The sequence below is a fragment of the Lactuca virosa genome, chromosome 1 (assembly GCF_052849685.1).
Source record: "Lactuca virosa cultivar CGN04683 chromosome 1, Lactuca_virosa_CGN04683_v6, whole genome shotgun sequence".
NCBI classification, from domain to species: Eukaryota; Viridiplantae; Streptophyta; class Magnoliopsida; order Asterales; family Asteraceae; genus Lactuca; species Lactuca virosa.
Genome location: NC_136426.1, coordinates 41,753,611 through 41,762,309, shown reverse-complemented (window position 1 = coordinate 41,762,309; position 8,699 = coordinate 41,753,611).

The window sequence follows — 8,699 nt, the reverse complement described above, 5'->3', positions numbered from 1 at the left end:
ATTTTATCTCCCTGATGTAGGTTTATTGCATTGCTTATGTGTATATTGTGCTTATGTATAGGGACCTTTTTGGTCAATGGTATGTCTGCTCACATTTTGTTCGATTCAGGAGCTACCCGATCATTTGTATCTCTTGCTCTTAGCAAGAAGTTTCGGGATGCGCCGGAAATTTGGATTCCCCACTTGAGGTTGAGATTGCGGACGACCGCAATGTGAGTGATGCGAGGGTGTATCAGGATTGTGTCCTGAATGTGCTTGGGGAGAGATTTCGTGTTGATCTAGTCCCGATACCATTACGAGGGCTGAAGGTGATTGTCGGGATGGACTAGTTGGGGGCCAATGGGGCCATGATCGATTGCGAGCGCTAGTGAGTGAGGGTTCGAACCCCAAGTGGGGGAGAACTGGTTATTCATGGAGAGAGGGCCTCGCATGGTCCAACCCTTTGTTCAGCTGCGAGGGCTAGGAGTTTTCTGCAGCAAGTTTGTACGGGATTTCTGGCATACATCTTGGATACGAGGGTTGAGACCACGATGGATGTGGGCAGTGTGCTGGTTGTACAGGAGTTTCGAGATGTCTTTCCCGAGGAGTTACCGGGAGTGCCTTAGGAGAGGCAAGTAGAGTTTCACATCGATTTGGTGCCGGGTGACGCTTCGATACCGAAGGCACCGTACCGGCTAGCACCGCCCGAGATGCGGGAGCTATTTATGCAGCTTCAGGAGCTGCTAGACCAAGGGTTTATCCGTCCGAGCAGTTCCCCGTGGGGAGCACCGCTCCTGTTCGTGAAAAAGAAGGACGGGTCACACAGGATGTGTATTGATTATCGAGAGCTGAACAAACTAACGGTGAAGAACCGTTATCTGTTACCGAGGATCGATGATTTGTTCGATCAGCTGCAGGGTGCGTCTTGGTTTTCCAATATTGATCTTCGGTTGGGATACCATCAGATGAGGATTCGGGATGAGGACATACCGAAGACTACTTTCAGGACTCTGTATGGGCACTATGAGTTTGTGGTGATGACATTCGAGCTCACCAATGCCCCAGCATCGTTCATGGATCTCATGAACAGGGTGTGCAGACCGATGCTGGATCGTTCGGTGATCGTGTTTATCGATGATATACTGGTCTATTCTAAGACCAAGGAGCAGCATCTGAGGGAGGTATTGGTGACACTGAGAATGGAAAGGCTTTATGCCAAGTTCTCAAAGTGTGATTTTTGGCTGCGTGAGGTGCAGTTTTTGGGGCACATTATCAACCAGGAGGGTATTTCGGTTGATCCGGCCAAGGTTGAGGCTATGATGCGGTGGGAAATACCGAAGAATGCATCTGAGATTCGTAGCTTCTTGGGTTTAGCGGGCTATTATCATAGATTCAACCAGGATTTCTCCAAGATTGTTGTGCCTTTGACCCGCTTGACCAAGAAGAATGTGACATTTCGATGGGGAACAGATCAGCAGTTGGCTTTTGAGACCCTGAGACAGAGGTTATGTGAGGCTCTGATTCTAGTCCTATCCGAGGGACTGAATGATTTGGTAGTGTACTGTGATGCATTGATCTCAGGGTTAGGCGCGGTACTGATGCAGAGGGGGCATGTGATAGTCTACGCCTCGAGGCAGTTGAAGCCTCATGAGGCGAACTACCCCACTCACGACCTGCAGTTAGGGGCAGTAGTGTTTGCCCTCAAGATTTGGAGGCATTACTTGTATGGAGTACGGTGCACTATTTATACTGATCATAAGAGTTTAAAGTATTTGATGGATCAGTAGAACCTTAACATGCGACAGATGAGGTGGTTAGACGTGCTGAAAGATTATGATCGTGAGATTTTATACCACCCAGGGAAGGCCAGCGTGGTGGCCGATGCTTTGAGCCGCAAGGCGACAGGTTCCCCGATTGGGAACTTTTGCTTGAGGATGACAGTGATCTCTCAATTATTGGATATAATCAAGCAGGCTCGGGTCGAGGGTGTGAAGAAAGAGAATTGGAAGATAGAGTGGATTCGGGGTCAGTATCCCTTGTTTGTTCGGGATAGCCGAGGTCTTCTGACACAATGTGGCCGGGTGTGGGTACCGGTGACTGGAGGAGTGAGATAGAAGATATTGGACAAGGCATATAAGTCCAAGTTCTCTATACATCCGGGGGCTACGAAAATGTATAGAGATCTGAGACTGAGCTATTGGTGGCCCTGCATGAAGCGGGAGATCGCTTGGTTCGTGGAGCGGTGCTTGACCTGCAGGAAGGTCAAGGCCGAGAATCAGCGGCTGCATGGCAAGGTTCAGTCGCTACCCATTCCCATGTGGAAGTGGGAAGATATCACTATGGACTTCATCACGAAGTTACCGAGGACAGCGAGGGGTATGGACGCCATATGGGTCATTGTGGATAGGCTGACGAAGAGTGCCCACTTTATGGATATTTATGTGCGAGAGGTGGTGGCTAGACATAGGGTGCCAATGTCAGTAGTCTCGGACCGGGATGTCCGATTCACATCTAGATTCTGGAAGAAGTTACACGAGGAACTGGGCACTCAGTTACATTTCAGCACGGCGTACCACCCCCAGATAGACGACCAGAGTGAGAGGACAATCCAGACACTCGAGGATATGCTTCGGACATGCGTGTTGGATTTTGGAGGTAGTTAGGATACATACCTCCCATTGGCGGAGTTTTCATACAGCAACAGTCACCATGCCAGTATCGATCGACCTCCGTTTGAGATGTTGTATGGCCGGAGATGTAGGACCCCAGTTTGTTGGGGTGAGGTGGGATACCGACTCATGGGGACCACTGAGGTAGTGCTCAAGACTACCGGGCTGATTTAGGAGGTGCGCGACCGGCTGCGAGTCGCACAGAGCCATCATAAAAGTTATGCTGACCGACGGCGATCGGACCTTGAGTTCCAGGTGGGGGACTTTGTGTTACTAAAAGTGTCGCCATGGAAGGGAGTCATCAGGTTCCAGAAGAGGGGCAAGATAGGGCCCCGATATATTGGACCGTTCAGGATTACGGCCCGAGTGGGCAAGGTGGCCTATCGCTTGGATCTTCCAGACGAGCTTATCCAGATTCACAACACCTTCCATGTGTCACAGCTTCGGAAGTGTGTCACAGACGAGGGCGCGGTCGTTTCTTTGGACGACATTCAGGTAGACGAGAGCCTGAAGTACATTGAGAGGCCTGTTGTGATTCTAGATAGGAAGACCAAGGTTATTCGAAACAAGGAGGTGAAGTTAGTAAAGGTGCAATGGCAGCACCGAAGGGGCTCCGAATGCACATGGGAGCCGTAGGATGAGATGCGGTATCACTACGCAGACTTATTTGGGTTAGCAGACTTCAAGGACGAAGTCTAGTTCAAGTGGTGGAGATTTGTAACACCCGTTCATGTATCATTTAATTTATCTAAGTTTTTAGGGTTTTGTGCTTGGACTCGACGAGTTGGGGAGCTCCAACTCATCGAGTAGAGATCATTATGAGGATGCGGGATTTAAATCCTACTCCATGAGTCGGAAGGCCCCGACTCGACGAGTAGGCTCTGTAGAGGAAAACCCTAATTTTTAGGATTTGCACCCTATATAATGGACTTAATCCGCATCTTGTGGCCTCCCTTACCACTTCATTACCCAGAGAAGAAACCCTAGCCCTTCTTTGCTGTTTCCTTGAGATTGAGAGGCTAAGAGAGAGTTTTTGGTGCACTTAGTTGAAGGAGTTTGAAGATTCAGAAGCTTAGAGCGGGAAAGAAAGTGTAGATCCAGCATCTACAACGTTTGGACACCCATTTGAAGGTAACAAGCTGTTAACTTGATCATTCTAGCATTAGATCCCCTTTTTCTTGGGTTTTGGGCCATTTCTAGTATATTGCTGAAGCATTTCGGGTGTTGGGTAAGATCTGAAGTTGCAACTTCAGATCTGGACTCCTCTAAGTCCTTGGAGTTATAAAGTTGCTGAATTTACCAAGCTTGGTCCTTCTCTTTGGCTAAAACCCCTCTCTTAGCTTGGTCTTGGCAATTAAGAGCTTGCATGCACGTAAAGTTTGCAACTTTATGTGGAAACCGTGCCTTAGGAGGCCAGATCTACAATCTGGAGCTTTGGAGTAGCTTATAAACGGCTGAACACGAAAAGGACTGAAGGAACTCGTCGAGTCCCTTAGTCGACTCGACGAGTCGAGTAGGGTTTACCCGTTTTCGAGATTCTGAATGAGTATAGTGAAGGATTAGAGTTTTGGCCTGCATGAACTTTTGGTCTTTTGGACATTTGATGAACTCGTCGAGTCACCTCGACGAGTCACTTAGGCGACTCGGCGAGTTGACTCGAGATTCAGTGGAATGGACTCGGGAGGAACTCGACGAGTTGATGTCAACATGGACTGTTGACCTTGACTTTGACCAGGGTTGACTTTGAGGATGATTATGGTATTTCGGGATTGTGACAATTTAATCACATGATGATTATAGGCAGTTGAGTTGGAGAAGTGTGTGGGATTTATCTAATCTTAGCTTGTCAGTTCAGCGTTCGAGTGGTGAGTCTTCTCACCATACCAATGGGTCTAAGGCACCAAGGCCTGCCCATTTTATGATATGTGGATTGTCGATTGATTATGCGTTATGTTAGTATGACATTTGCATGGAAGACCCCGGGGGGTTCCCGTGGCAGTAGACTAAGACCACGTGGGGGTTCCCATGGCATTTGGTGTAAGGCCTTGGAGGGTTTCCATGGCATCCTAGTATATTTGCATGTTTAGTTGTATGATATTTGTTTGGTAGTGAAGACCATGTGGGGGTTACCATGGCAGTTAGAGAAGACCATGTGGGGGTTCCCATGGCAGGTAGTTAAGACCACGTGGGGGTTCCAGTGGCACTAGGTGTAAGACCCTGGAGGGTTTCCATGGCTTCCTTATATGTTTGTATGCATGGCTTATGTGATGTATGTAGCTTTTATAGCTAATATGATATGTGTTATGTGGATTGTGTGTGGGGTATGCTCTGGGGGACTCACTAAGCATTAGCTTACAGTTTGTGGATTTGCTTCAGGTACATCTGAGCCTAAGAGCAAGGGCAAGGTCTGATGGCGCGACATGTACTCTCTCACAAGCATTTTTATGGGACACCGTGATGATTTGAAATAATATTATTATGGTTATGAATTTGAAGACAATTGTATTGAGATTTTATGGTTTATGGAAAGTGTTTTGGTTAATTAAAAATGAAAATTTTCTTTTGAATATCGGGTCATTACAAACTACTTGCCTAACAGCTCAGAAGATGAGAGGACAACTCCTGCATCTCATGCGGTTCCATTTGGTACGGTGCTTTGGCAATTGGAGTCGCACCTGGAACTAAATCAATCTTGAACTAAACCTGCCTCTCGGGAGGCACACCAGGTAACTCCTCTGGAAACACATCAGCAAACTCCATGACGATCGACACATCTAAAACTAAAGTATGCTCCTCGACCCGAGTATCAATCACATACATATGATAACCCAAACAACCATACTGAATATACCGTCGATCCCTGGCAACAGAGCAAAAAGCTGACCCGATCCTGGTACCTTCCCCGTACATAACCTGATCTCCCCCACTTAGGGTTCGAACCACCACCCGTTGACCCTTGCAGTCTATTATAGCACCAAACCTACTCAGTCAATCCATCCCCACTATCACACACATCCCCAATGGGGACAGAAATCAAATCGATCGGATAAGGTACCCCAAAAATCTCCAAAATACAACCCTAATAAACCCTGGATTCAGAAACCCCATGTTCGTTGGCGATAGAAACCCGCAACGGACACTCTAACTCCCCAATAGGCTTATCAAACCCCCTACTGAGTCTGGAAAGATCAACTCGCACCCGAGTCAAAAAGCACAAGACAAGGCAAAGAGTTCACTAAGAAGGTACCTAACAGAATCATAAACATAAGCATATCATAAAATAACCCGACATAATGTAAATAGAAACATACCCGTAACAACGTCTGGCGCCGCCCTGGCCTCCTCAGCGGTGAGATGGAAAGCAAGACCTCGAGGGCTCCGCCCTACCCTAGCACCCATCGGTAATCCTCAAAGTTGCTGGCATTGGGGCCTGCGCCGGCTTGGCACCGAGCAACAGACAATTGACCTTCACATGGCCAACCTGATCACAATGGTAATAAATTTTGGTGCTCGGTACTGGGGCCGGCTGGCGATAATCTCGCGCAAAGTGCCCCTCCTTGTCATATTTGTGGCATCCAACAGACGATCGACAAGAACCCTCATGAACCTTGCCGCACCTCCCACAAGTGCGACCTCTCTGGCCCCCAGATCTCGAATCAGCGAGTTTGAACCGCTTTGCCGCAGGCTGCAGATGGGTTGGGGTCGGCCTAAGCTCCCTAGACTGGAGCTCCATATCGATCTCTCGCCTCCTTGTGGCCTCCTGAAGCTCCAAAAGTGATCCATACCGCTGAAAGGACACAAATTGGCAAATATCCGTCTTGAGCATGCTCAACTACCGAGCTATTTGAGCGTTCTCAGAAGCAGCAAACTTATGACAGAAAAGAGCCATCTTTGTAAACATCTTGGTAATCTCAGTCACCGCCTCCGTCCCCTGCCTCAAATCCAAGTACTCATGTGTCGGTCTCTCCATCTCCACCATAGGGACATACCTCGAGCGAAACATCTCAGCAAACTGCTCCTAGGTCAAAGCTGATGGGTTTTAGGTAAAACAAATAAACTAGAAAACAATTCCTAAGTTCACATGCAACCTACTTTGGATCTATGTTTTAACTATTGAACATACAACTTTGAATTGCAAAACAAGAACCCTAGAGGAGAGAGGCTAATTTCGAAATTAACAAACTAGGGTTTAGAGTTTACATACCTTTCAATTGTTATAGCAAACAATTGATATTTCCTTGATCTTGATCTTGATCTTCTTGGAAGCTTTAGCACCACAAGTGTAATGCCTCTAATGGAATCACACCCAATGACTAGCAAGAAGGAAAGTAGAAGAAGAGAGAGGAGAGGGAGTATGCAATTTCGGCCAAGGTATTCTTCCAAAGAATCAGTACCTCAAATGTGAGCCAGGAGGCTCCTTAAATAGCTGAGGGATCTAGGGTTTAGGGAAAACCCTAGTTATCCCTTGCTTAGGGCCTAAGCAAGATCCAAGGCCTTATCTTGGACCCCTTGGACGAATTCTCTAGGGTTTCCCCTAGGGTTTTCGTCCACCCCCTTCCAAGGGAGTTCTGGATCCTTCCATTCAACTATCAGTTAATTGCAAACTAGTCCCTGCACTTTATAATTAATTCTTTTAACCCCAAAATCAATTCTGATTAATTTCTGGCTAACAATTAATCAAACATAATGATTTCTAATTAATATATTAATCCATTAACATATTAATAAATCAATTATATATATATTAATTTATTAATCTTATAAATTAATATCTCTCCTTTCATAATTTCCTTGTCCAGTTGCTAGGTTGAGGGCAACCCAAAAGGACTGTGCTGCTATCAATTCAAGTACATACCAATTATAGTTATGGGCTTAGACACCTAATCCAACAGTCTCCCACTTGGATAAGTCTGTAACTATAATTGCTAGTATGCCTTCTAAATTTGACCAGCAAATTGTAGCTTCCAAAAAGCTGTTGCCGAACTCTGACCCAGTCAGTTACGTGTCCTAAAATAAGTGATCATATAACCCTTCGTTCTGCTTGATATCCCCAGACAAAAGACATGGAATGTAATCAATCTGTTTGTCCAGAATCTATGTTTCCCGATTCCTGATTTGTGATGATGTAGGACTTCTAATCGAACACATCAATTTAGTCCTGGCTGGGCCCAGCACATAAGTCAACACCAAATCATCGAGGGGCCCACAGATATCGCTTTTCCTGTTAGGGCAAAAGGAACGAATAAACGTTGACTCATATGCTTGTATCTTTTACTCATCAAATTATGCATGACAATACGTTTTATAACACCAAGTTACTGATGCGTTTTCGTATCACCAATGCACAACCGACTTGTAAATTACAACTCATATATCTTCGTTTCAAGATTATAAGATATTATCGTCTCAGTATTACTCGTGATGAATTCCATGAAGTAATACTCTGAGCGAGGGTTTATCCAATACTCAAATCTCAATTTCTGAGTACTCATGAACATTGCAGCAATTCTATTGCCATGTCTATCCTTAGACAATCTGCAATCCAATTCATGACAGTCTTAATTCACTACTTACTTCCAAGAGTACGAGCGACTGTGGAGTTTGAATAATCTCATTATTCAGGAAGTAAAACATGCAAAAATGAAACACAATAATAAACAATTGACAAAAGGTAGTAGCCAAACTTATAAATAATACTTTATTATTTAATCACCAAAAGTCAATTACATTTACTTTGTTACAAGTTTCAAAAACTAATCTAACTACTAAAACTAATATCATCTTTCAGTCCTATGCTCCGAGCATGCTGAATATGCTTAGCCCTACTCAGACCCTTTGTGAGAGGATCTGCTGGGTTATCTTCAGATGACACCCTCTTTACTATAAGATGGCCTTCTTCTACTCTATGTCTGATGAAATGGTACTTTCTGTCGATATGTCTGGTCTTACCATGATCTCTCGGTTCCTTTGTCAAGGCAACCGCTCCTTCATTATCGCAGAACAGTTCCATAGGCTCCTGGATGGTTGGAATAACTCCGAGATCTCCGATGA